At 58.7% G+C, this 27590-nt stretch overlaps 2 protein-coding genes across 2 annotated transcripts in view; one reads left to right on the top strand and one right to left on the bottom strand.

The window, feature by feature from the left end:
- Positions 1 to 27590, bottom strand: part of OARD1 (O-acyl-ADP-ribose deacylase 1) — a 357380-nt gene that overhangs the window by 175937 nt on the left and 153853 nt on the right. The window lies entirely within an intron of this gene.
- Positions 10234 to 27590, top strand: part of FOXP4 (forkhead box P4) — a 64589-nt gene continuing 47232 nt past the window's right edge. The window contains exon 1 of the mRNA XM_082494553.1: positions 10234 to 10324. The gene's annotated coding sequence lies outside the window, so the exon portion shown is untranslated. The remainder of the gene's footprint in view (positions 10325 to 27590) is intronic.

The following is a 27590-nucleotide window of genomic DNA, read 5'->3' on the forward strand; positions in this document are numbered from 1 at the left end:
GCTTTGCTTCCTTCTCCGCCTCACTTCGGTTTTTAGCCGGGTTTATTGCCAGCTTTAGCCCACCCCATGGCTCTCACAGGGTTTAATCGCAGGGTCCGGGGGCTCTGCCGCTCTATGAATGCATCTTCCCTCTTGAATGGCTCCAAAAAGTGACTTTTTGCCGCTCTCGCCCCTCTGGGGACCGGCGGTCCCTTCCCACACCCTGATCGGTCCCCAAAAGCCCCAACGAGGAGCCTCTATGGATGCACGGCAGCTGGCCCCCATCTCCCGAATCCCGCTGCATTTTCCCATTTGCTTTACTGGGGCTGGGGGTGGGGGGGCGGGATCAGACTTTAAGATTCAGATCCCCCTGATTAGGGCAGGCTTTGGATTAGGCTCTGAATTAGGTCAGGGTATGGGATGTTTCATCCTCCCGGTTGCTTTCATCTTTCCCTCCTGCCTCTTTCCCAGGGCACGGCTGAACTCGAGCTTCCCCGGCCAACGCTCCGCTCGTGGGCACGGACCGAAGGGTGAGTTACACACGTGACGTTGGGCACGACCACCACGGCCCAGCTTCGAGCAGCCCCTTGACCCCTCCTGGTCCCTGCACCCACCACCCATCACCCAGCGCAGGACCCTGGGGAAGGTGCAGCCACCGCGGGCGCCGTGTAGCACCGCGGCCCCGCGGCCGTCTGAGCCTTCGGGGGAAGAAAGGTCTTGAGCTGAGAGCCAGAAAGTCCTTGAGCATCAACAGCGGTGACGAGTGATTTCCCATGAAGATTAACCCATTTCTCAAGTCAAGAACGGCAGCCGTCCCCTCTGCGCCGAGTGGCGTTTTGAGTGGATCCGAGTCCTGCCGACAAATGAAAAACTATTAGTAAACGGAAGCATTTTTAATGAAAACTGACCCAATTTTGAATGCCACTTCTCCTCCCACCTCAGGAATAGTATGTGCCAGAGTTTGAGTGAAATTAGGTCATTGTTGAACAAAGGTCATGAAAGAACATGAAAAGCTTTTCAATGGGAAACCCCACTTTTTATGGCTTTTTGTGGAAATCCCCTCCCAAATAAAGTTAGAAATAGAGTGACAAAAAAGTGCACAGAGCAAATCATGCCTGTGTTTACCCAGTATGCCCAGTTGGATACTGTTAAAAAAAAACCCACAACTGCAGAGTTCACCCCTTCTGAACTTGCAGTGAGTTTGGGGAAGACCAAGAAAAGAACCTGGTGAGAACCTGACTTTTTTTTTTTTTTTTTTTTTTTTTTTTTTTCCTACTACATCTTCGCATCCTTCAAAGCCGGCCCCTGCTGCCCTCCCGCAGGACGGGGATTTGGGTGCCTGAGAGCCCTGGGAGCTCGGGGGTGCTCAGCCGTGCCTCTGGCTCAGCCCGGCACAGAGGCACATACTCCCGTCCCGTTGACTTAGCACTTAACCGCCCGCCTCGCTGAATCAAAGCCCTCTTACAGTAAATACTCGCTCGGCTTTCACAATCGCCCTCTGATGATCTAATCCCTGCCCGTTTCCCTGGGAAGGGATCGCAGGAACAGCTCCTTTCCGCAGAAAGCCGGAGCGGATGAGCGCCAGATTTGGGATCGTTGGGAAACTTTTACAAATAAGTAAATAAAAGTGAAAGTTCGGGGTTAGGCTCGCCCAGGAAAGTTTTCCGAAGTGCAGAGGAGGTTTGAGGAGGGCCCCCCGGTGCCCACTCAAGCGCAGACAAGGCGCGTGCGATGGAGCAGCATCCCGAGACACTTCTGTCGCTGGTTTTGGGAATGAGACGGGGGACAAGGAGGCCCGATCCTGTGACAGAGGCAGCTCTGATCCATTGTGTGACTCGATTTTTAAAGGCTCCTGTGCCTCCGCGCGCACACACACACACACGCACGCACATATGTCTACAAATGCAAAACTCGGTGCGTGTTTTCCCGATACTCTTTAACAGAAGTTTGGTCTCGATGGCATCTGGTTTGGGCGGTTGCTCAAGGCGCTGGTGGCGACTTCCCCGTCTGGTCTCGCAGGACCAGCTCGCTCCTGCCGCTGCCCGTCCCCGGTCCCGCGCGTGCCCAACTCAAAGCCCCGCTGCCAGCCCGTCCCCATCCGTGGCACCTCCGCAGGGGCCGGGCAGCCGCCCCGAGGGCACAGCGAGCACAGCCCCGGGCTGCGCCGGGGCTCGTGGCACGTGTCGCTGTTGTCCCCAAGCTCACGGGAGCTGCTCTGTGGCCCCAGACGGGGTCCCGGGCTGGCGTCGGACCCAGGGATGCTGCAGCATCGTGAAACTGGAGTGAGGTGGCGGAGGAGCCCTCGGTGGGGGAAGCGGCGTGAGAAGCCGAACTCCGGCCCCAAACAAAGCGCTTTTGTGCTCCCGCCGGAGAGCGAGCGGGGACGGCTTCCTGCGGCCCCGCTTTTGGGAGCCGCTTCCCTCTTCTTCCGTGTCCTGTCCCACTGCTGGAGCATTATACAGGCCAGATCCTGACCTCCAGAGCCTTCCTCCAAACCCACGTTTCCATCCAAGGGCATCTCAGCCCCAGCACCGGCTGTTTCGCCACCTTTCCCTCTCCTCCTCCTCCTGGCCGCGCCGTTAGCATCCTCCCCGTGTAGATTTTAATGAATTGTCATCAGACCAAAGTAATCACCAGTCAGCAAAACTTAATTTTACAAAAAGACAAAAAGAGGCTTCGCTCTAATTGATGGAAAATTGGTCGTTTCTTGTCAGGTTATTGTTCATTTCCCACCCGCTAATGACTCCGCTCCCGCCAGCCGTGCCCGGCCCGGGAGCCCGGCGAGCATCACGGCTCGCCCTAAGCGGAGCCTTTACAAAACCTGAAATGAAGAGGAATATTTTCATTAATAAACTTTCCAAAGGCAATGCATGGGAAAATTTAAAAGGCGGCAAGGAAGAGACACGATGTCCTGCCCGGCAGCCCCAGGGGGAGCAGCAGGAGCGATGGGAAGTGCTCGGCTGTTCCCATCACAGCACACAAGCAAGCGAACAGCATTGATAAGAGAGAGATGATTGCATTTTTGGATGCCTTTCTGTCTTAATCACCCAAGATGAGAGGCAGGTAACCGAGGCTGGAGCCCTGGTGTAAATGTGGCAGAGCTTTGCCGAGTTTGTAGACTCAGACATCAGAACTGCCTTTTAACGGGTCTTGAACCGGATGCTGTCCGTGTATCACAATGTTCTTAGGATGGGGAAAAAAAAGATGGATAATTTTCTTTCCTTTCAAATATCGGCAGCCCAAAGGAAAACAGACCTGCCTCGCACTACCCCAACCACTGTGATTTACAGATCACATTGCAGTACTGCCCAGAGACCCGGGTCTGGTCCCGTCTTGTTCGGTATCATCTAAACATGCCCGTAGAGTTGCGTCCCCCGTGCGAGGCAGCCCCCGGCCTCCCCGCGCCGCTCCACGGGCTTGGTCTACACAGGCTATTACGGTAATTTGATAAGCCAGTTCTTCGTGATATGAATCTTCGCCTTCGTTAAAGGGAGGAAAAAAAAAAAAAATGCATTTTGATGGCTCACAGGGACAGTTCATTAAGCAATCAACTCTTTTAATGAAATATTTCTTTGTTAAAATATTCATTGATCTGCCGCGGTTTTGCACGGAGGAAGGGAAGGACCGTGTCCCAAATGCTTTTCTGTTGAGTCTTCCCAAGCACGTGCTTAAAACAGCGGGTTGTGCCCCAGCAGTGCAAACACGGCCGTTCCCACGTCAGCCCTTGGCAGGCGCCCTGCGGGGAGCCCGGCCGAGCCCCGGGGCTGAAACAGGGGTCTCGGGACGCCTCGGTATTTTTTCCCCACCTTTATCCCACTGCTACGCCCAGTGATGGCTGAGGTTTTACACACCGGGTCTGGGTCTTCTTTGGAGGAAGCAGCGGGGGGGTGTGGGGTCGGCTCCAGTCCGGCTTGGGCAGAGCGGTTTGTGCAGCGCGGGGACGCCGTGGCGGAGACGGGGGGGAAAGTTGGGCCAAGAGTGAGCAGAAACGGGCAACGGCGGAGCGGGCAGAGCCGGCGGCGGTGGGCAGCGCGGGAACGGGGGGAGGGGGGTCCCAAAGGGAGGGGGTGATTTTCCCGGCCGGGTGCGAGGGGGCAGGGAACCCGCGGGGCAGCACAGAAAAGGTGGTTTTACATCCCACAAGGATTTGGCCAGATGCTCTGGCCCCGGTGTAGGAGCAAGGAGGAGGGAGCTCGGAGCGCCGGGATGGAGAGCATTGGCAGAAGAAGAAAGAGAGGAGGGGAAAAAAAAATATATCAAAGAGTGAGAGAAATGAACAACTGCAGACAAAGCGCCGAATCTGGCCTCCCCCCCTCCTTTCTCAAACCTTACACCGTGAGTAATCCCCGCCGCTCGGCACCGTGACGACTCAGACAAGTAGTCACCGCGTGCGGGTGAGCATCTCCCCGAAGGAAACAATGCAGACAAACACGGTGAGCGGTGAACGCAGACGTCCTGCTCTGGATGAGTAACGTTATTTGAAAAGCAGATAAATCAAAAAAAAAAAAAAAAAAAAAAAACCAAACAGAAAAGATGGGAAAGGAAAAGAAAAAACACCACAAACGATGGCGCATGGCTGTGGGGAGAGGGAAGGCAGGTGCGGTGTGTCTCCGTGTGCCGGTGGCATGGCACGGCACGGCGTGGCACGCGGTGGGTACGGCTCCGTCGGGGATGGCACGGCGCCCTGCAGCAGGGCGATGCGCAGCCCCCTGCGCTCGCAGGCTCCTTCCCCTCCTGCGCTGAGGCTGTGCAGGCACGGAGGAAAATTGGTCACTGTCTGGAGACCCCCCAAGCCACATCCTTTTCTGCGTGTGTGGGAGCAGCACACCCAGGCGCTGGTGTTCTCGCCTGTCCCTCCTTTAACCGTTACCTTCAGCTCCCCAGAGCCCAGCTGAGCCCGGTCTGTGGCTGTGCGAGTAGGGGAAACTGAGGCACGGCAGAGCTGCAAGCCAGAGGGGCTGCAAAGCCCCCGCCTGGGCTTCGAGGCTGTGCCCGAGTTGCTGCACCCCCCCCAACATTTCCCCCCTGAGTCTCCCCTCTGCCTGCAGCCCCGAAGCGGAGCCCTGAGCCCCCACGGGTGTCAGGATCCCCCCTCCCGGGGGAGCGGGGGGGGGGGGAGTTCTCGCCTGGGGAAACGCCGCGGGGCTTTCTGGCGGAGGGCAGCGGGGGCACGCCGGCCGGGGCAGGGGGGAGCGATGCCGGACCCCAGGCAGGCAGCAGCCTGTCGCTTTAAAAGGGAGCCAGGAGCCTCTCATCACTTACAGTAACTCGGTGCATCATTTCTTTGCCTTACGCAAGAGGCGAGCGGGGTCCAAGAGCGTCGGCCGTGGCCCCGCCAGCGCGTCTGGGCAAAGACGGATTCCTCCGGGCCCTCGGTGGCCCGCGAGCGTGGGCTGAGCGGGGCGTGCGGCCGTGCCGGCATCCTCCCTCGAGGGCTCCGGGGGTCTCCTTGGGACCCCCGGCTTCGCCAGCCCTGTGCTGGCTGGGGATGCAGCGCTCAGAGCGGTGGGTTTATCCCCGGGAGGACTTATCCTGCACCCTTCTCCGCTCGGCACATCCCGGGTGCAAACGCTGCCGAGATGAAGCCCGGGGCGGCTCAGCCCCGGACCCCCGGGGGAGGCGATGCGGGGGGGGTTGGAGGGCTGAGCTCCGGGCGCTGCCGGGCACCGCAGCTTCACAGGGTGCTGAGAGAACCACAGGAAAAGGGCTGGTGTAATTTGGGTGGAAAAGCAGCTTTTCTGTTCGTCTGTTGAAATTTCCACCTTGGAAGGGATGGGAATTTGGGGCTTAGCTGTGCCAATGCACGGTTCCCACTCCAAAACACTACTCTGCAAGGGAAAAAGTAATTTTCTTCCCTTGTTCTCCCTATTTTCCCATTCCCAATTTTATTTTCCCATTCCTAATTTTCTTCTTTTGCTTCTTTCCATCATTTGTTTTTTATTTTTTCGTTGTTTGAAAGAAGGAGGGAGAGAATCTGACACGAGGCGGGAAGCAGAGGAGTTCAGGGGATGAGTTCACATCTTCAACTACGGGTTTTTCAAACGAACAACTTCAGAAAAGTCAGGTTTTCTTCTTGGAGTTACTCATCCCATCGAAGAAAAAACTAGAAAACAAACGAGCTTCAGCTCTTACGTACCCCACCACCCGTTATAACCTGAGGCAAAAGGGCTTTGGATCCAGCTCGGAGAGGACTTTCCTGGAAGGATGAGGATGCTGCTTGGTTTGGAGCTGCTTTGCCTTGAGTGACATTTAGGACAAACCCAAACTGACCTTTTGCATGGGGGATTTCAGTTTTCTGTCAACCATAGAGCAGACTGAGAATGTTTCCACGCCAGGCAACCACAGGATCGAAAACCTTTGGTTAAAAATTTTCACTTTTTAAAGGTTTTCAATATTCTGGTTAGAAAAGCAGCCACTTTCGGGGGGGAAAAAAGATGACTTTGCCAGAAGAAACAATTTCCCACAAATAGGAGTTTGGGGATCAACTGGAGAGGCATGAGTGAGGATGAACATCATGCTTGCGAGAGCCAGAACGTGTAATTCTCCTAGAAGAGACAAAGGACACTCCGTTTGGGACCTGGCACTTACACCCACACTAACTCCGGGTCCTCCAGCCGCATGTCTCACTGCTTTATAACCAGACATTATGTGAAATGTTTAATCCAAGAGCCATAAGCCCTGCTGCCTCTCCTACGCCCTTTTGGAGATGATAGATACATGCCTGAAGCTTGTTGCAGAATAAAGGAAGTTTTTTCCTCCTTTTTTTCCCCTCTCTCTATCTCTTTTGGGAGTTCAGCGCTGTAGCACGAGCATCCGTGGCCTCTCTTGCCGTCGCCCTCCCGGGAACCTCCTGACCTCCCCTGCAGCATCCCCGACGTCCCCGCGGCCGTCGGCTTTCCAGCTGTGGTAGGAGCGAGGTGGTCCCTCAGAGACCAAACCCCACCAACCAAGGTGCCCTACGAAACCCCGACCCAAGCCCGGTCAAGCCACGACTCCTCATCCAGATTTTGGCTCATTCCAAATTTTTTTTTCCCCCCCAAGGCTGACACAGATGAACAAAGAGGGATCTTCGGGCCACGCTCAATTCACAACCTCCCCTTGGTGGAAGGCTGCCCACGTCTTTTTGTGCAAATCCTTCCCGCTCGGGTGCTATTTGATGTCTTCAAAGGGGCTATTCTTATGTTGAGAAAAGAGGGCAAGCGCAGGTTGGACGAGGCTCGTCACTCAAAGCTATTTTTCACTCAGAAAAGTGCCAGTTTGGGATTAGAAAAATATATATATATTCTGGTTTCCGGAGGCTGATATTTGGGTGAATAACTCATAAAGTCAGAACACTGGGTATTGGGGTACAAATTTGGGGAGGCGACTGGGAAAACAGCTTTTATGTACCTGGGAGGGAAATAAAACTCCTTGAACCCACAAAAATGCCCAAAGAGGATCATCTCAGCCGAGGCAGGGGCAGGCAGCGACTTGCGGTGCCTCCGTTTGGCTGCTGCGGGTCAGGGCTTCCTCCGGGAATGATGGTGTTATTCCTCCGGGAATGATGGAATGAAAGGGGTATCAAACATCAGCACCGGTCTCAGCGCTACGAAGCCCTCCTGGGTTTGCGAAGTGCCAGGAGAGATCTGGGCCGAGCTGGGGAGAATCGGAGCTTCTCCATTTCCCACGTGGTACCCGGCCCTGAAATGGGTTGGGGTGTTTCGTACCTCTGAATCCTGAGCACAGAAAGGGCTCTCAACACTTTCGGGCTTTCTAACACCTTTAAAATTTCCTTTTTGTGCAAATAAATGGATAAATAAAGAAAAAAAAAATGCCTTCGCGATGGTGGCTGCGGGGTCCTGGGCGGTGGCAGGCCTGCCGGCTCGGCCGGTCCCGGAGGGAGCTCCCACGGATGATGCTCGGCCGGTCCCCGAGGGAGCTCCCACGGATGATGCTCGGCCGGTCCCCGAGGGAGCTCCCACGGGTGGTGCCCAGCCAGCCCCGGCTGCGGGTCCAAAGGGTCGCCCGGTGGCCTTCCGCGGCTGCTGGCGGCCAGCGGGGAGGTGAGTGCTTGTGCCACGCTGCGGTGCCAGGCTGGTGTTTGCGGGGAGCGGAGCATCGTGCTGCCCGCAGAGGGGTCCTGCCCAGCCCGGGGGCTGCCTGCGCCGGGTCCCACCCGTGCAGGAAATCCCCTGCCTGCGATGGAGAAAGCGCCGCCGAAGGCAGGGAGCACGGCGAGGGCTGGCTACGGGGTTGGGTTGGTTGTTTTTTTTTTTCATCTGGTTTTTCATTGCAAGGGAGAGGGGAAAGCTGTCCCTCCCCAAAGGAAAGGGTGCTGACAAGAAGCGGAGCCCTCCCCTGCCCGCAGCGCCGGTGCACCACGCTTCCGAGAAACGGATCCTGGGGAGCCTCTTCCAAGAAAGTCGGGCTCCTGCCACCGGCACCCGATTCTGCAGAAGTGAGTGTGCAGCAACCGCTCGTCCGATGGGAGCTCCAGAGCTGCCTGAACACAAGCCGAGCCCTCCGGAAAATCCCAGGCCTCCCAAAGGGTTGGGTTGAGAGCGGGGTTTTAGGCAAGGCGCAGCCTCCGAGACAGTCCAGCGCTCGCAGCCCTGCCCTCGCCCGCGCCCTGTTTGTCACCTCCAGGGAAGATTTTGGGGGGGGCGGGGGAAACTGATGGGTTCACTGGGATCTTTGCTGGGGCCACCTGAGCCTGTCGCTGGGGGGGAACCAGCTTTTCCATCGCAGAGAAATTCCCAGGTACAGACTCTCATTCAAGGATAGGTTGTTTTTTTAAAAACAGTTTTCCTGTAAAAATTAAATTGTAAAAAAAAAAAAAATAAAATCCAGGTGAGTTTGAATACTTTTCATTCCATTTTCACCCTTTAAATCCATTTTACCTGTCCATAAAATGGAAATTTCCAAAAAGCTACTTCTGAAGTAAAAAAAGGAGAATGTAGAGCGGTCTCACTTTGGTGCTATTGAAACAGATCTGGCTCCGACACTTTGCGAAAAACTTTATTTCACTCCTTCCACGTGAGATTTGGACCATCCATCCCAAACCCACACAGCTGGGAATGTCACCTCCCAAACTGCTGCTCCGAGCCAGCCTTCGCGGCAAGGCCAGAGCGCCGAGCCCTCCTCCGGTGGCATCTCCCTGGCAGGATCAGAGGTGGCCCCAGCGCCTGGGTGATGCTTTGGGGTTCTGCATCTGCGTGATGCTTTGGGGTCCTGCATCCAGGTGCTGGTTTGGGTCCAGCACCCACAGGGAGGTTTGGGGCCTCCATCCAGATGTTTGGGCCCAGCATTCGGGTGCTGGTTTGGGTCCAGCACCCTGAGGTGGGCTCTGGGGACCCTCTCCCTGCCAGCGGGATGGGATGTCGGGGTGTAACAGAGAAGGGCTGGGGGGGCTGCTGGGGTCACCAGCTGAGTGCCTTGCTGTTCCCATCTGTAAAATGGGGTCAGTGACTCTGTCCCGGCTCTGCCCCGTGTGCATTGTGGGTGGAGGTAGGGTGGGTGTGTGTGTGGGGGGGTGTGTGGGGGGGTGTGTGTGCATGTCTGTGTGTGTGTCCCCTCAGCACCCTGCAGCCACCCGCTCCCCCGTGCCTCAGTTTCCCCCTGCGAACCCCCACCCAGCCCCAGGCCATCGTGCCCAAACGCAGCAAAAACCAATTAGTGCGGGTGTTAACGAGCATAAACGCAGAGGGGGGGGAGAGCAAGACATCGGGGCACGTCGCATGGGGGGGTGAGCGCAGGGGGCGGCGACGCTTCCACACACCCCCCCTCCAAAAAAAAAAAAAAAAAAAAAGGGGGGGGGGGGGGAGGAGGAGGAAGGGGGGGTGCGGGCGGGGAAAGCGGCTGCACCTGCTTTAGAGGAACTATGGTAGGGCGGCCGGCGCCCGCCCCGCGCCGCCGCGCCCGCGCTGCCGCCGCCGCCGCCGCCGCCGCTCCGAGCCGGACCTGAGCGCGGCGCGCACGGCCCCGGCCCGGCCCCGGGGCTGCCCGCGCTCCGCACGGCCCGGCGCCGCCCAGCAGCCGCAGCAGGGCGCCAGGGGCGGCGGCGGCGGCGGCGGTGGTGGTGGCGGTGGTGCCGCCGGTACCCGGTAGCCACCCCCCCCACCCCCCCTCCCCGCCATGCCGAGCCGCTCCTGAGCTCGCAGCCCCGCCGCGGCCGCCCCGTCGAAGTTTGGGGAAGGGGTGGTTTTTTTTGTTTTGTTGGGTTTTTTTTTGTTTTGTTTTGTTTTGGTTTTTTTTTGGGGGGGGGGGGGGGAAGAAGGGGAAGGGGGGTTGTGTGTGCGTGTGTGTGACGGTGAGCGGCGGCGCGGCCGCATGCCCGTGGCGGAACCCCGGCGCTCGGAGCGACCAGGTGGGTGAGAGCGGAGCCGGGAGCGGGGCGGGAGGGGCGGGCGGTGGGGCGGGCGGTGCGTGGCCCCGCTACCGGGCTGTCCCGGCCCCGCTGCCGGCGGGCGGGCGGGCGGGCGGACGGACGGACGGACGGGGAAGCGATTTCGGGATGTTCCCCCCCCCTCGCCCCAGACGTCCCCATCCCCACCGGCAGGTGTGGGGGGCACCGGTTGGTGTGTCCGTGTTGTGTGTTGTTCCCCCCCTCCCCTCCCCCCCCCCCCCCCCCCCCGCCCCGTTTCCCCGCGAGCGCGGCGGGTCCGTCCCCCCGCGCTCGGAAGTTTGTTGCGGCGGTCGGACAAAGGGAGCGGGGGGGGGGGGGGGGGGGGTATCACCGGGGAGGGGGGTTGGTACTCACCCGGGGCGGGGGGGGGGTCCCGTATGGGTGCGCCCGGGGCAGCCCCGGCAGCGGGAGGGCACGGGGGTCTCCGCCGCCCGCCCCCCCCCCCCTCCCCCCCGTCGAGGCGTTTCCCCGGACGGTGGAGGGGAGGGGAAGAGGGGGGGGGACGGGGGGGGGGGCAGTCCCCCTGGTTGTGGGGGGGGAAGAGGGGGTGTCGTCGGGCGCCGGGAAACTTGCTCCGCCGCCGGGAGAGCCGCGCTGCCGGTGCGGGCTCCGGACCTGCCGCTGCCCCGGGCGGGGGGCTGCGCTCCGGGCGGGGGGAGCACGGCAGCCCCTGTCCCCCCCGTGTCGTCCCCCCCCCCTTCCCCCAGCCGCCCCCTCGCCTCCCTTTGTTGGTGTTTCCCATTTCCCCCCCCCCCCCCCATCTTTCCGTTCTCCCCGGCAGTTCTGCGTTCATTCCGGCAGCTTGAGGGGGGTCGGGTGGGTTTTGGGGTGTTTTGTTTTTTTTTTTTTAATTCCCCCCCCCCCCCATCCTCCCCCGTTGCATTCCCACCCAGCCCCGCCGCTGGGTGCCGAGGAGCGGCCCGGCGGGTACCATTGGCCTCCTCGGAGATAAATAATTAAGTCAGCCCCAAGTTTTGAAATTATTTGGGAGAATCTGCCGCCGTCAACCTGCAGCCGAGCCCGGCCGTCCCTCCGGCAGCCAAACCCTCCGCCGTGGCTAAAAGTAATAAACCCCAACTTCAAGGTGAGGGGAGAGGAGGACCAAATGCGGGGCTTCGGATGGAGCAGGAGGATATTCCCAAGAAATTCCCGCAGGTTTGGATACCGGCCGGGGGGGGGGAGTGGTGGTGGTGGTGGTGGTGGAGGGGGGGAAAAAAAGGTTACGGCAGGCGGCTGCGCGACGAAGCCCTGTCCCGCATTTTTGCCCGTTCCTGCCTTTCAGCCGCTTGGCAAAGTTGGAGGGGTTTCGGTGTGGCTTTGTTTGAAAGGGGAGTGAGGTCGGGGCTGCTTTTTTCCGAGGGTTTGGGGGGGTCCGTGGAACCTGGCCACGATGCTCGGTGCCTGCGGGAGGTCTCGGCGGGCTGGCTGGGACCCTGCCGGCAGCGGCTACTCGTAATATCGGCAATAATAACGTGTTTTGGAAAGAGTTTTTATGACGGAGCTGTCGTCTTCTGAGAGCCGAGACGCTCCCGGGGAAATAGGGTTCGGCGAAACCGGCGGCGGGGCGCTGGGAGCCCCGCATCGGCCTCTTTCATCCCGTTCCCATCCCGGCGTCCGCCTTCCTTGCGAGATGCTCTCCCGGCCCCGGCGCTGGCGAAGTTCAGATATTTCTATTCTTCGCTGCCCCGGCTCCCTCGGCTGCGTGATAAACAAACGCGCCTCTGTCCCTTCGCCCCTCTCCCCCTCTCTCCCGCTAAAAAAGAAAGGCACTTCAGAAAGTGCTGCGTTAGCAGCAGATTGCTCCGAATATTTCTTTTGGTGGTAGGGAATCTGTTTTTGAGTTGGCAGGCGCGTTTCGGAGGTGTGTATAGGAGAGAACAAGTGGAGTGTAATTGGTTTTTCTTTTTCCATTTGGGAGTGATTCTTTTTTCTTTTTTTTTTTTTTTTCTTTTCCCTTTAAAAAAAAGAAATAAGCGAAGGGCTGTCTCTGTCCCTCTCTCCCTCTCTCCCCTCCTGTGTGCTTTTTAATACAAATAAAAATTTGCGTAAGGGAAAGCGGGAATAATTCACACGCAGCTGCGAACTCCACTTTGCTCGGAGTAGTGGTCGGGAAGCGCCCGCTTTGAAAACTTGTGCTGGGATTTTTGGTTGGGTTTTTTTTTTTTTGCTATTCTTAATATAGTCCTGGAGGAATTTGTGTCCGAATTCCTCCCCGGCATCGCTCGTCGGCTTCAGGCAGCTCTTCCCTCCCCATCAGTCTCGCTGGGAGACCGCGATACGCAGAGATTTGCCTTTTACCACACTCGGAACCAACTTAGCATCGGATTAAGACCTCACTTTTCCGCAAGCGTTGTAAAGCTGTGGGGCATACAATAAAAATGTTACTAGTTTCTGTATTAAAAGGTTGGGTTGTTTTTTAACCCGAACCAGAAGTGGGATTTACTTTTACAAATTTCTTCTTGTGTGTTAGAAATTTACGCGAGAAACGTGGTCCGCGGCGGAACAGGCATTTGATGCTAAATCAACCCAACATGTGTCTCGCGCAGGCGGTGCCACCCTGGTCCCCGTGTGTTTGGTGCCTCCCCGGCTTCTCAATTAAATACAGCGAAGTCTCGGGCTCTTGTGAAATCTAACTCTTAATTTCTTATTTTTTTAAATTTTTTTTTTATTTTTTTTTTTTTTTTTAATTCTCACCCCACCTTAAAGTCCATCGGAAAAATCCAACAAGCCCCCAGGGGTGGGTGGATGGAGAAAATAATCACGTTTATAAAACTTACCCTATTCCCCTGCTTTTTCTTTTTTTTTGTTGGTTCTCTCCCTCCTCCATTCCAAATCGCTTAAATCAAACTGGGAAGGGGTGGAGGGGGGGGGGGAAATGTATGGGGGGAGAAGGGATAAAATTTCCAGTGCCGAGCCGGGGAGCTTTTGTCCGGGCTGGGAAGCCCTGGGTGGCTCCTGCCTTTCTTCTGCCCTTTGTGGTGGGGGTGAGGCGGGGAAGAGCCTTCGGAGCCCTCCCGCTCTCTCGGCGTCCAAATAATGCTCCGGAGCTCCTGTTTTGAGATGCTACCTGTTTTTTTTTTTTTTTTGTGTGTGTTTTTCTTTTTAATTTTCATTTATTAGTTGTTGCAGGGGGTTTTGTTGTGGGGTTTCCCCCCTCCTCATCCCACGCTCCTTTTGCTGGGGGGGGGGGGGGGGGTTGGTGCGGGGATGGGGCTGCCTCCCCCCGAGCCCGGGTCGAGCATCGTTCCCGTGATAATCCCAAACCGGCCCCGTCGCACAGCGTGAAGTTGGACTGTGTGTGTGTGTGTGGGGAGAAGTGTGGGGGAATGGGATCGGTATGGATAGTCCCTCCCCCCCATCTTTAACCTGTGCACCCCGGGGATGTGTCGCCCCGTGGGGTCCCCGACCCGTGGGTGCCCCCCGCTCGCTGCTTTGGGGCAGGAGGATGTGCTGGAGAACACTGGGAGGGGGGAGAAGGCTGAGCAAACAGGGCGAAATGAAATAAAAAGGATTAAAGTTGCTGCTGGGAGGAGGTGGGGAGAGGACTGATACTCGGAATAATAATAAAAAAAAAATATATATATAAAAAATATCTGTAAATGCTGTGTCCAGCCCCTGTCACCTCCCTGCCCTCTGGGAAGGACGGGGGGTTTTACATCCTCATTGGAAAGGGAAGAGCAGGGCGCGTTGGGGGGGGGCGAAAAAAAATAAATCTGTGCAACGTATAAAATCAAGTGACACTAAAATATCTACTGCGGGCCCTCGCCCTTTCTCTCCTAATAACCCGGCAGGAATGCGAGTGCACTCAGTTGTGAAGTTGCTGCCCGGAGAGCCCGGCAGCTTTTCTTTTCTGCCGCTGGAGAGGGGGATGCTTTGCTTTGAGGCTGCTGCTGTTTGCGTCTCGCTGGGGGGCTGGGGGGGAAGCGGGGGCTGGCAAGGCGGGGGCTTTCAGGGTTGGTTGTTTTTTTGCTTTTTTTTTTTTTTTTTCCTCCTTTTATTTATTTTAACACCCCACCACCACCACTTTCTTCTTTTCTTGTTGGTCCGGCGGGGAGGGTGGAAGGGGGGGGGGCGAGGTGCGGTGCTGGGTTCGCCTTTGTAGGAGCAAGGTGGGGGGGCGAGCCGTGCCCCCAGCCGGGACCGGCTCATTCTTCAACCGGAGAAAGGCGGGAGAGCCCCGAGCTGCCCGGCTTTTCTTTTGCTGTTTAAAAGTAATACACGTTTATGGCTCTCTGCGTCGCGTTTCCCACCGCGGAGTGGGGTTCGGTAGCCTGAAGTATTTGGGGGAAATTCTCTTCTTTGTGGAAGGGGGTGGGGGGGTGGGGGGTGTCCCCTACATCCCCTTTTCCCGCGGTGGTTTTGAAGCACGGGAGACCCCCGGGTTGTGGCTGGCAGGTGGGTTTGGGGGGGTGGGGGGTCTCGTAGGGATGCTCCCCACTGCTCACACCCCGGCATCCCCCCAGGGTGTGTGTGTGTGGGGGGGGGGGGTCCCGCCTCCTCCTTGCGGGGGGGGGGGGGGGGGGTTATCCTCCGGGGGTCCCGAAATGACCCTGTCACCTGCCAGGGCTAGAAGTGGAAACTTGAAATTTCCTGTCCCGTCCTCTTTGATTTCCAGCTCCTCCGGCGCGGCCGTGGGGGTGACGTGTGGTTGGGGGGGGACACACACACCTCGCAAACCCATCTGGGGGGCTCAGTCCTGCCCCGGGAGGGATGCGCCGTGGGCATCTTCCCCTCGGAGGGACGAGCTCTGCGTTAGCGGGAGTGGGAAAAAGAGGGGAAATAAAACGGGAAACGCACTTGGAAACTTATGGTTTGTCTCGGAGGATGTAAAAAATCCTCCGTGTGCCGCTTCTGGGGACCCGAGAGAAGGGTGGGGGTAGCTGCTGGCTTGAAAATAAACCCCGGGGGTCGCGATGGTCAGTTTGGCGGCGAGTGGCCATCTGGCTTGCGTGGGGCTGGTCCCGCTCGCCCCTCCGGGCGGCTGCGGGGACTTGGGCCGTTGGTGCCCGCCGGTGGGGAAGGGCTCGCGCCCATTGTAAAACCTTCCCCCTCCCCCTCTGCTGCCCCTTTTAAAGTCAGATATAACTTGTGGATCCAGACGGCGTTGGGCACGGCTTGAAAAACTTCCTAATATTTCCCCCCCCCCCTCCCCTCCCCCCGCTGCAAGTGGTGGTTGTGTGAAATACAGCGAAAATGCTGCTTGAGGGGTTTTTTTTGGAAACTTTTCCTAATTTAAACCCCTTTTGGCAATGGCATAGGCAAGTGTCTATGATAAAAAACGTGTTGCCGGTAATCAGACTGCCCGTGACAAAAACGTGTTTGCGAGTGGAATAGCATCAGGGAGAGGGAAGAGTGGAGCGGCGGAGGAGGAGAGCTGCTCCCGTCGGAGGTTGACAACGCGATGCTGCGGAGGAGAAGGCGATCGGTCCGTCGGCCACGTTTTATTTTTATAAAGATCCCGCTGGAGGAGAGAGATTAGATCGGGGGACGGAGCTGGAGGGAAGTCATTAAGGGATTAGGATGCTGCGGCGCAGCCGTGGGCACGGGGCCGGCCGTAGCGGTACCGGCATCCCCGGGGAAAGGAGCGCAGCCGGCGCGGAGCGCTTGCCACAGGGCGGTGGGAGCCACTCTTCTTCATTTTTATATATATATATTATTTTTTTTAAGGGGAAAAAAAAAAAAAAAAGCCTGTGTTTGCAATCCCCTCTGCGGAGCGGTTAGCTCGGGTAAAGCCAGTCGGTGTCGGTGTTTGCTGGCCCCGGGCGGCGTTTGCCACCCGGCCCTCGTGCCCTGGCCAGTTGGCAAAAGAAGTCTTTGGCGGCGTGTTGTGGTGGAAACGCTCCTCCTGCGCCGCTGTCGCCGGGCGCAGGTCAGCAGCGAAAGCACTGCGTGTTTTTTAGCGAAATAGGGGAGCGGAGGGGGCGACTGGGGGGGGGAAATTTCTTCTGGTCCCGACGGCTCGGCTCTGCCGGGGGCTCCGGGGTGTGTTTGTTGGAAGTGAAAGGTGCCATAATAAAACTTCTTTCTGGAAGATTGCCTTTAAAACCATGGAAATGTGCGGGGGGTGGTGGTGGAAATAGTAATTTTTTTAAGGTACTAGAGGAAGGGGGGGGAAAAAAAAAATCCCATGGGGGGCCCCAGTTTGGAGGTGATTTGGAGGCTGTTTGTCCTGACTCGTTGGCAAACCCATCTCCACGCACCGTCCGGGAAACCGGGCTGGGGAGCTACGGCCCCCCCGGGGAGGAGGACCCCCGTGCGATGGGTACGTGCTCCGCGTGCGTTGTGGGGCTGTGCGGCAGCGCCCACGGCTCGGGGAAGGTGCCGTCCCCGGGAGGGGGGGGGGGGGTGTTGGTGGTGTTTTTGCTCGGGCGCCGATGCTCCCGTTGAAACAAACCCGGGGATGAGCCGCTCGCCCGGAGCGGGCGGCGTTGAAACAACTTCTTTCAACAGACTTTTGCCCGGTCGCTGGCGGAGCTGGGGTCATCTGGTGGGATTTGGCTGCGCCGAGGCTAATAGAGGCATAAAAGGCCAACGGTGCCGCCCGGGGCGGCGAGCGCCTCCCGCGCGCTGGGGCAGGGTGAGGCGAGTCGGGGGCCAGAAGCCCTCGAAGCCCCGACCCCCAACCCTCCGGCCGCTTGCTTGCTTCCTCCGTGTCTCGGTTTATTCCGCAAGAATTTAGGCGAGGGGTTTTCTTTTTGCCTGCTTAGCGTGAAGCCGCGAGCCGGAGACTGTCCTTTAGTTGTCCGCCTGTCGCGAGGTCTGGATGGGGACCACCTAGGAGAAGCTGTCATGGGTTTGGGAAAAGATGTCTTCGGCCTTCGAAAAGAGGGACAGCGGAGGAAGGCTTAACGTGAAATACAAGGCTACAGGACTTGTGCTCATGAGTGAGGGATGTGCTGGGACCGCATCTGCCCAGGAGCATCTCCTCCTCCCGGTGGCCCCCTTGGCTTTGGTTCTCTGCCTCCGAGTTGCCCGGCGGTGGGAATGTGTTTGCCCAGTGACTTTCTACTGGTGCTGCTTGGCCCCTGGCGGGGCGGGGGGGTTGTGGGGGGGGTGGATGGCTCCCTCGTGAGCTGGAGCTTGCGCTGGGCCAGTGGCTCGGTTGGGCGCCGCGCATCACGTGCCGGGCTGGCGGCGCGGCGGTTGGGTTGGCCACCCGCGGGATGGGGGTTTCTGGCACGGGCGATGCCGCTTTGGCCACACGGTCCTGGGTGGTGCTGGGAGGATGCTCCCGGCTTCAGGACTGTCCCCAACCTCCCCCCCCACCCAGGACATGAGGCTTTGGGGTAACCTCAGCTCCCGGCTTGTCCGATGGCATCACCCCCGGCTCCCGGGAGGTGGAAGCGCCTGGCTGGGACGGCAGGGGACATCTCGAGGGGAGGTGCCCCACTGCAGCGCTGGCAAAAGGCCATGGGGCTGTTTGGGGCTCGGGGTGTTCAGGAGGGTGTTGGAGGAGCCACCCCCGGGGCGGGGGGGGACAATCTATGGCAAGAAATCCCTGCCACAGAGAAAGCTTCTTGTTGAGCATCGGGAGTTTTGGGTTCCACTGGAGCCGGGTTTGGGTAGGGGTGGTGGGCAGAGACCTCGGGTTGGGGAGGGAAAAGCCCTCTCCCATGGCCTGGAGGGGTCCCGTAGGGTGTCGTGTCCCCTCTGGGTGCCGCTTGCCAGGCTGTGTCCTGGCAGCCACCTGCGCGGCACCGGGAGCCCTTTTGTAAGGGCTGCGCCGGCTTTTGGGCTGCTCTGGCTGGAGAAGCGCACCCCGAAACTCACCGCCCCCGAGCGCGGTGTGGGAGCAGCGCAGGACCCCACTGCCTCGAACAAAACCGAAACACCCTTTAACAACTCGCAATTTTTTTTTTTTTTTTTTTTTTTTTTTGCGCTTGGATATCTCCCCCCTTCTCCCAAAGGAGCTCCACGCACCCGGCAAGGGGCTAGTGCTGCCGGGCATCCTCTGGCCCTGCATCCCTGTGCCGGCTCCCAGCTGGGAGGGGCGGGAGGAGGTGGTGAGATGCTTTGTGCCACCCAGAGGGTTTCCCGGCGGGTGGCCGTCACCCAACGGGCTGAGTCCTTCTGCCAGAGTCCAAAGTCCCCCAGCCGATCCCTCTCGGATGCGGCCAGACCTGACGGTGGGAGGGAAATTCCCCAGAGCGCGGAGTGTCTCGGATCCGGAATACAAATACGGCATCGTTGGCCTTATTAAAAAAAAAAAAAAAAAAAAAAAAAAACAAACGGAAGGAGGAGAGAAAATAAAGGTGGGTTTGGGGGGAAAGCATCCCGTAACTTTTGTGGCAGGAAATGTGAATTTTGAAAATGTGCTGTGCTGTGCGTAGCTGCCAAAAAAAAAAAAAAAAAACAACCCCACCAAAACAAACCACCTTATTTTGCTGAGATGGATTCGGGTGGGGGTGAAGCCGTACTTTTAGAAAGTGCCATCTCCAGCTCTGCCCTTCTCTGGGGTTGTTTCCAAAGTATTTACACTTTTATTTCCCGACCTGCTTTCCCCCCGCAGTAAAGTCGCTTCCCAACCGGAGCGCTCTCCCGCTTTTATTCTGCATCTCCGCAGCGGGGTCCCGGCGGGACGTGGCGTGTTTTGGGTCTCCCCCCCCCCCCCCCCCCACTCCCCATCTCCTGCGCGTGTTGCCGCGCTCTGTGCTGAGCTTCTCCTCTGCCGGCAGCGGGCTGCGACCGCTCCGCCTGGCACACATGTTCGCCGTTCATAAATTAAAACCTCAAAATCGACGTGATTTCTCATTTGGCAAACAAAAGGGGCGTTTGTCCCCTGCCCTGCGGGTAAATGTGGGGCTGGGGGGGGGAGGAGGAGGAGGAGGAGGAGGGTGCTGCTGTGCATCCCATCGCTCCCAATTTGTTCTCAGCCTCTCGGCACCCGCGGTGCTCCTGCCCCACTCCTGCCCCCCTCCGTGGGTCCCGGTCCTCTCACTCCGACCCCCCCCAAACCTGGCACTGGGAGGGGTGGGTTTGTAGGGTGCTGCTTGAGGGGGGGGGAGGGGGGTGTCTGGGTTTGAGCCAAGAAGCAGGTAAAGGAGAGGAACGGGCAGGTTGGGATGCGTGGGGCTGGATCCTGTACTGGTGCAAAGCTGGCTGGGGTCGGAGCTGTACTGGTTTCTGTGGAAGACCCCAATAGATGGGGGCGAAACCACCGAAAGCACTCGCTGAGCGAAATGCCCTGGGAAGGGCTCCGAAACCACCTGCGGGGGGGTGTGTGTGTGTGTGTGCGCTGATATTTTGGGTGCAGGGTCCCCTCTGTCCTGGGCTCGGTCCCCTCCTGGGAAGGGGTCAGGATGGGGCATTCGCTTCTCCAGTGCCCGCAAAGCTCCGTCGGATGCTGCGGTACGGCAGCGGGGGAGGCGGGCGATGGTTTAGCGCGTCGTGCCCGGCCGGTGGAGCCCCGGGGGTGGCTCAGGAGAGTTGGGGGGGAGAACAGGTCCTCGACGTGCTCCGGGTGCAGGGGGACCTGGATGTGGTTTTTCTCGCTTTCTGGCCCCTCTGGCGGGGACACGGGGGCTGCAGAGCGTGGGGCATCGCTGCTGGGGGGTGAGCGAGTGCCGCCCCCCCACCCCCCCAAAGTGCCGCCTGCGCAGGCGTCTATGCACTCTCGGGGAAAATCTTGCCAAATCTGGGGTTTGTTGTGTGTTTTGGGTGGGGGAGATGCTCAGTCAATGCGGTCCTGAGAAAAACAGGTAAAGGAAAATGTCCTAAAATCCGTCCTGGCTGGGGCGGGGGGTGCGAGCGCGTTGGAGACCCCCCCCCCGGTGAGGGATTTCTGGCTGAGCTCCGCTCCCAGGGAGCGACAGGAGGTTGGTCTCATCCTTCTTGTGCCGTAGCGACGGGCAGAAGATCTGTGCTGAAATTTGGGTTTGAGTTTCCCCGGCTCCTCCGCTCGCCCCGGCAGCGGCACTGGGGGCTGTGGGGACCAGTCTGACTCCTCTTAACGGGACGGATCCCCGGGGCTGCGCTCCGCCTGCCCCGAAGGATGCTCGGGAGTCTCCGGACCTGGCGGGCAGGTCAGGGTCGGCTCGGCTCTATTCGGGTTATTCGTGCTTCTCCTTTTAAACCAGGTTTTTATTCATACCGAGCGAGGCAGAGTCTGCTTTTAGGGCCTTTTTCAAAATCCCTTGAAGTCTTTCCCCTTGATGCTGGCGGGCTCGAGCCCTGAACAAATGTCCTTTTCCCTGGGAAGTGGGGCCGCGGCTCCGAATCTGGGTCAAACTGGGGGGGCTGCCGGAGCAGCCCCCTCTGCGCATCAAACGCCGCCTTATTCCCGTACCGCGCAGGTACGGCACCGGTGCCGACGCCGGCATGGCCTGGGCCAAAGCTGAGCAGCTTCGGTGCCGGAGTGATTTCCCTCTGGGTTATAGAGCCGGTGGGTTTAAAATACTCTCTGATGAAAAAAGGCCAGTCCACGTAGAAATGCAAGGAGAGAAAGTTTAATGGGCAAGGGGGCTCATTTGGGGATCGATGCTGGCTTTGGGGAAGGTCGGTGGCATCTGGTCACGCGTGTCCCTGCCGTACCGGAGCAGTGGGTGCTGCGGTGGGGAGCGTCAGCGCCGCTGAATTTCCAGCCGTAGATTGGGCTGCCGTGGGAAGAGACGGTGGTGGTACCCGTCCATCTGGGAGGGATGGAGGGACAGACCCTCGGAGGGGACAGGCGTCTCCTTTCGTTGCAGGACTGATCCGTTCCGACTGCAGCCGAGATCTCCGCTGGTCCTCACTGTTGCAGATACAACTGTTCCGGGAATCGCCCTGGGGCTGGGAACGAGCGGGGGGACGCTGGTTTTAGCCAGGGCTTTAAAATAATAATCGGCATTTTAAAATTCCTGGGAGCAGGCGGGAGCTGGCGTCTGCGTTGGGGCTGGCCGGGGGGGGCCGGTGCGGGCAGGTACCGGGGGGCTCTGCGGGCGGGCGGGAGGTGGGACGTGTCCCTGCGGGAGTCGGTGACCTGGACTGTCCGCTTTGTGTCTTGCCTGGTGCGATATCCCGGTGTCATTGCCCTCCCTCGCCACGACGTGATGGTTTTTGGTCCAGGGAGGAAGGGGGATGTCCCCTGGGCTGGTGCCCTGCCTGGGGTGGCCGGTGGCGGACCCACGGCACTGTGTCCCACAGACGGTGGTCACGGAGCGCTCTCTCCCCGCTGGGGGGGACACGACGATGCGCTTTGGGGAGGGGGGGGAGAGGGTTGTCTGTGCCCCTGGCTCAGCGGGACGTGCGGAAAAGATGCTGTGACCCGATTGCGGAGGAGCGGTGCCGGCGGGGAGCCTGAGCCGCAGTGCCGCCGCAGTGGGGCTGGTGCCGAAGCCTCCCGTGGGTGCACCCAGCCCGGGGTGGGCACCGTCGCCTGCGCCCCCCGTGCGAGAGCCTGTGCACACCCGCACCGCCGCGGTGCCCCGGCTCAGGGGGGTGTGTGTGTGTGTGTCTGGTGTCCCCGCTAAAGAAAGCATCTCGCGATTCCCCGGCTGCTGCTGAGGTCCCTCGTGACAGTCCCCATCAGTGGGTCCTCGGGCGGGGGGGGGCGTCGGGAGCCAGACAGGCACTGGGCACCTCGAGCAGCTTTCTGCCCCAGCACCCATGGGTGCTCACGGCCCCCCTGGGACTTGGCAGCCGCGAGCTGCCGCCCCGGGTGAAGCGTGGGCTGGTAGAGCTTGGAATTGGTGACTCCTAAACTAATATTTTTAAAGAACGAGGATTGTTTTTAAGAGGGGTGGACGGAGGGGCGGGGGGGGAAACCCCACAATTTTTCAAGCGTGCTTTGCAGCCAGGATGTATCTGACACCGCATTAACGGTAACAATCCCCCGGATTTGCACGGCACTGGCTGTCCCGCGCCAGCAGGAAGGCGATGGTGACCTCCTTGGCCACTGCGGCACGGCCGCGTCTGGCCGGGAGCGTGGGCAGCCGCCTGCGTGCTGCGCTTGGGCGCCTCTGCGCCCCGAAGGTGGGCTGCTTCGGGGGTCTCCCTGGTCCCGGGGGAAGCATCGCCCGCTGCCTGGGATGAGCAGGGATTGGGGAGGTGCAAATCGCCTTTGCCACAGGTTTACTGCCCGACCTCTGTCGATTCGCTTCATCCTTCCACAGCTCCATCCCAATCCGTAAAGCGGGGACGTGCTGCCCGGATTCGGGAAGGTGCTGCGTCCCGATGTGCGGTCTGGTAAGGGCCAAGCTCAGGGGATGGACGGGGCTCAGGAGCCCGGGTGGATCGGCATCGCCCGGGAATGCTGTGGGGTGACACGGAAGAAGTGATGCTGTGGGACCAGATCCCCTTCCTGCGCTGCCGGCCTGGCGGCGGTCCAGGGGGATGCCGAAACCGCGGCGGTGCGCTGCCATCCCGCCGGGAATGGAGGGGAGAAGCTCTTGCTGCATCCGCAGCCGTGGGTGCGCTGGGCGAAGCGTCACGCTCCGGGACTCCCCGGCACAGGGTGCTGGAGGGGGATGCTCTCCCCGGGACGAGGACACGGTGGCTGGATGCGGCTCGTCCAGGTCACCCGGAGAAGGAGCGCGGGGGACCTTGGCCATCTCTTGGCTTCAGCACAGGGTCTGCGTGGGGAATGCGGCCAGAGGGATGCTCCACGCCTCTTCCCGAGCACCCAAAATGTTAAACGCACCTTCCCGTGGCCACCCGTCGCCGTTCCTGCTGCGAGACCCCGGGACAGCCCATCCTCTTCGCTGAGCGCACCGCTTCCCAGCTTTTGGGAAAGCACCGGGAGAAATTGCTGGTGTTACTGCAGTCGCTGCTGTGAGCGGAGGCGTCGGGGCTGTCGGGAGCCGCGTGCGGCTTCGGGGCCGCGGTTCGCTCGGCGGGGGTGCCGGCTGCCCGGGCAGAGCGGGAGAGGGCGAGTCCCTGCGAGATGGAGCCGAGCTGCGCGGGAATAAAGTCGGGAAGGTTGTTTGAAAGCGCCGAGACCGGCGGCGGCGAGACGGAGCCGGCCTCGGGTCATGTTCGCCTCTTGATTTGGATGCAGAAAAAATGGACTTCAGACCGGGAGTTTGAAAATGCCCAAGGATAGTTCTCCCCCCCGCCGCCTTTTTTCTTCTCCCTCCTCGTGAGCAGCATAATTTCTGGATGGAAACCAGGCCTCTTCCTGCATAGAGACGGGATTGGCAGCGGAAAGCATCGCCGTGCAGCAGGGAGCGTGTTAAACGGAGCGTTTTCTGGATGAGTTTTTGCACAAACACAACGGAGTCCGGGAAGACTTGCGGCACCCGAGTTCCTCCCTCCTGTTCCATAGGCACCGTGACTGCTGGGGGGGGGGGGGTGGGTTTCCCCCCCCCCCCACCTCCCCACCTCCCCTCCGGATTGTTTAAAGTCCAGAAGAGACTTTGAGCGACCTCCAGGCCGACGTGGTGCGAACCCAGCTGGAAAACGTTGCTCGGGGTCTGAGGCGGGGGCTCGTGTCCCAGCGCCGCGTCCCAGCGCCGCGTCCCTCCCCGCCATGGCCGTGCCGCGGCTCCTGGTCCTGCTCCGCTTCATCCCCCACCTGCTCCGGCTCCTTTTCTTTCCTCCCCGGCTCTGCCCTCCCCCTTCGCAGAGGGGACGGGGCTGGGGGAGCTCCTGCACATTGGGCTTTGGTTTTATTTCAGAGCATCCCCCCCCCCCACACCCCCACCCCCCTTTACTGGGAGCCTTCCTCCGCCCCGGCGCTGCCGTTACCCTCCCCGGGGACGCGGGTGTCGTTCTCCCCGGGCAAGTTCGGCTGCTTCCCCGCAGCCCTCTTCTTCCTCGCCTGGCGTGGGGCGATGCTCCGCGTGGGGCGATGCTCCGCGGGGCTCCGTGCGAGAGGAGGAGCCCTCCTCTTCCTCGGGTGCCCCGATAAGGGACGCACACGGCGTTCCGGCCGCGTGCTCGGAGGGCTGGAGGGGATTTTGCGTGTGCGGGGCACGGTGCGTGCGCGCTCGGGGCTCTGCTGCTGGTGGGATGCTGGGGGAGACGTGCGTGTCCCCGCTGCCCGCGTCGCGGATGGGCTGAAAAGAGAATTGTGCGAGGCGGGCGCTGGGCACGCGGGCAGGGACTTAAATCCCAGTTGGGATTTACTGGGAGATGCTGGAGGAACCTGGGAGAGATGCTGGTGCGAGGCCGGCCGCTGCGGGGATGGACCCGGCGCTGGGATGCGGAGTGATGGCCGGGAGCAGCGGCAGAGGGGTGTGCACACGCGTGTGTGAATGTGCACAACGCGTGTGTGAATGTGCACTGTGTGTGTGTGTGCACATGTGTGTGAACGTGTTGGGATGTGGAGCGATGGCCGGGAGCAGCGGCGGAGGAGTATGTAGGTGTGTGTGTGAATGTGCACAACGTGTGTGTGCACGTGTGTGTGCGAATGTGCACAATGTGTGTGTGCACCTGTGTGTGCGAATGTGCACAATGTGTCTGTGCACCTGTGTGTGTGTGCGAATGTGCACAACGTGTGTGTGCACATGTGTGTGCGTGAATGTGCACAATGTGTCTGCACCTGTGTCTGTGCGAATGTGCACAATGTGTCTGTGCACCTGTGTCTGTGCGAATGTGCACAATGTGTCTGTGCACCTGTGTGTGTGTGCGAATGTGCACAATGTGTATGTGCACAACCTGTGCACGAATGTGCACAACCTGTGTGTGCATGTGTGTGTGAATGTGCACATGTGTGAGCGTGCGCGTGTGTGTGCACAATGTGTGTGTGCGCGTGTGTGAATGTGCACGTGTGTGTGCGAACGTGCACATGTGTGTCCATGCAAGTGTGTGCAAGTGTGCACAGCCTGTGTACGCGCATCCATGCATGCGTGTGCGTGCGCAAATGCGCACAGCACGTGTGAGCGTGTAAATGCGCGTGTGCAAACGCGCACAGGTGTGCGCAGTGGGCGCAGCGCCTGCACGTGTGTGCGCGGGTGCAAGCGAACCTGCACAAGCGCCTGTGTGTGCGCACCGGCGTGTGCGTGTCCACACGTGCGCCTGTGCTGTGCGGGTCCCGGTAAGCGCTGCCGTGGGGTGGGGGCTCCGCGCCGGCTGCAGCCCCGTCCAGCGCCACCCCAGCGCCGGAGGGGCTTTTAATTATTTTAATGGCGTTTTGAGGGGGGTGTTTGGGCTGAAACCCCCCCGTGTCGTAACCCCCCCCCCCATCCCACGGAGCGGCTCTTGACAGGGAGTTGTGCGTGTTGGGAAATCACACTTTCTTCCTCCTATGTGGCTTTTTTTTGTTGATTTTTTTTTTTTTTCCCCCTGGGAGTTTGGAGTATTTTATTTTATTTTTTTTTTGCTCCCTATGAATTATTTTCCCCACCCTATTCATTATCATTTTTGTTAATTAGATTGTGATGGGGAATGGTCTCTATTCAAAAGAAAAACCTCTGAGATACATTTTTACAAGCGCGTGTGCGTTTCGGGGGGGGGAGGGATGGGATGGGGTGGGGTGGGGGTGGGGGGAGTAAAGATGCTTGAAAGAAATCGTTTTAAAAATAATTTCTTCATAAAGCTCTTTAAAAAGCAAAGCCCGGGTCCCCTTCCCCCACCGCGGCCACCTCCCCTCGCCCCCCCCTAATTAAACGATTTGAATTTTCACGTTAACCGCTTGGTGCTTCCTCGGCGCCTCAGATGATTAGAAAGGGATATTCATTTATGCCTTTTAAACGCCGCCCCGATTAAAATCAGAGAGATTTTTTCCTTCATCAAAATCTAACATCCTTGAAAAATTAATTTGATGCCTCTTGTTATCAATTAATTGAATCTCGTTGGGAGAGAGGCTGGTACGGCGGGTGGTTGGAGCTGCCCCTTCTGTTCTTAGTTGCTTTCCCCCCTCTCTTCTCCCTTCGGCTGCTGCTTCCAAACACTGTGACATTATAAAACTCTGCCTTTTTTTTTTTTTTTTATATATATATTATTTTTACTCATCTCATAAAATAAAATAAATGAATAAAACTTGGTCTCTCTTCCCACCCTCCTCCCCCATTCCCTTGAGTTCCTCTTGTATGAAAGACCCTTTTTTTTTATTTTCTCTTTCTTCCTTTCTCTCATCCCTCTCTCCTATAACTTTCGAGGCCGGGGGAGAGAAAGAAAGTTGGGGCTTTAGCAATTTCTTGGCGTAGCAGAGCGGCCGGGGTCCGTCTTTCTTCCTTTCTTTAATGGGGGATATTGGATAGTTCATTTGAATCTCCCTCTTTTCAATTAAAAGTGCACAGCTCCTTCTCTTAAAGCCGCTCTATTCTCCTCCTCTGTCTCGGCAGCCGGAGAAGCGATTTTCCTTTCTTTAATATTTCAGCTCTTCCCCCGAGACGGGCTGCCTGCCTCTTTTTTTTTTTTTTTTTTTTTTTTAATAGACTTTTTCTCCTTCTATTAAACTTTTCCAATCTTCGTCCCTTTATTTTTTTTTTCCTTCCCACCTCTTTAAACAAAAAAAAAAAAAAGAGAGAGAGAGAGGAAAAGTTATAAAATTTAAAGAACTGGGTCATTCAGGAAGTTATTGAAATAACTTTAAAAAAAAAAAATAGGCGTTTGCTTCATTTTTACTCTCCTTGGAGTGAATCTACCTGGTTACTTCTAGATCCAGACTCTTCCCTGGGGCCTCTGTTATTTATATCCCGTCGTGAATTTGGGGCTGGGGCGCCTGGGGGGGGTTTGGGGGTGACAGGAGCGAGTGCCAGGGCTGTCCCCGCTCGGTGCTGGGGAGGCGGTTTGGTTTTCTCCGAAGGACGGATCTGTGCCGGTCCTGGGTCGACGCCGGCGGTGTAGGTGGGAGGAGTGTTTTCTCCGTGGGCTCCCCACGGCTGGCGGGGGACGGATCCCCCCGGTCTGGTGTCCCTCCCCACGCCATGTGCTGTCCCATCACCGCGAGGGGATTTTGTGCCGAGCTGGATTTGGGGTCCCGCGGGTGAGAGACGCCGTTGCCCGTTTCCAGCCCTGCCTGTCCCCGCTCGGGTGCCTCTTCTGCTCCCCTTGGGGTTGTCGAGGATTTTGGGGGTGCTGTGCAGGCGGCTGTGTCTGCTCTTCGGGGCGTTTTTCCTTTGAATTCCCATTTGGAACACATTGGGCAGAAGGAAAGGAAGTTTTTGTGGGGAGGATGAGAAATTGGGGTCTGCTTTAACCTCCCTCCCTGCTGCCAGGGCTGGATGCTGGCGCGGCGGCGGCAGGCGTAGTTCTATGGGGGCTTCCCGGAGCTTGGACTTTGCCCCCCCTCCCCTTGCTTGCTGCAGTGTGCATCCACTGGGATGCGGGTGCTGGACCAGCACCTGAGACCCACTGGGATGCGGGT

Source organism: Vanellus vanellus (assembly GCF_965231255.1).
Source record: "Vanellus vanellus genome assembly, chromosome: 23".
Classification (NCBI taxonomy): Eukaryota; Metazoa; Chordata; class Aves; order Charadriiformes; family Charadriidae; genus Vanellus; species Vanellus vanellus.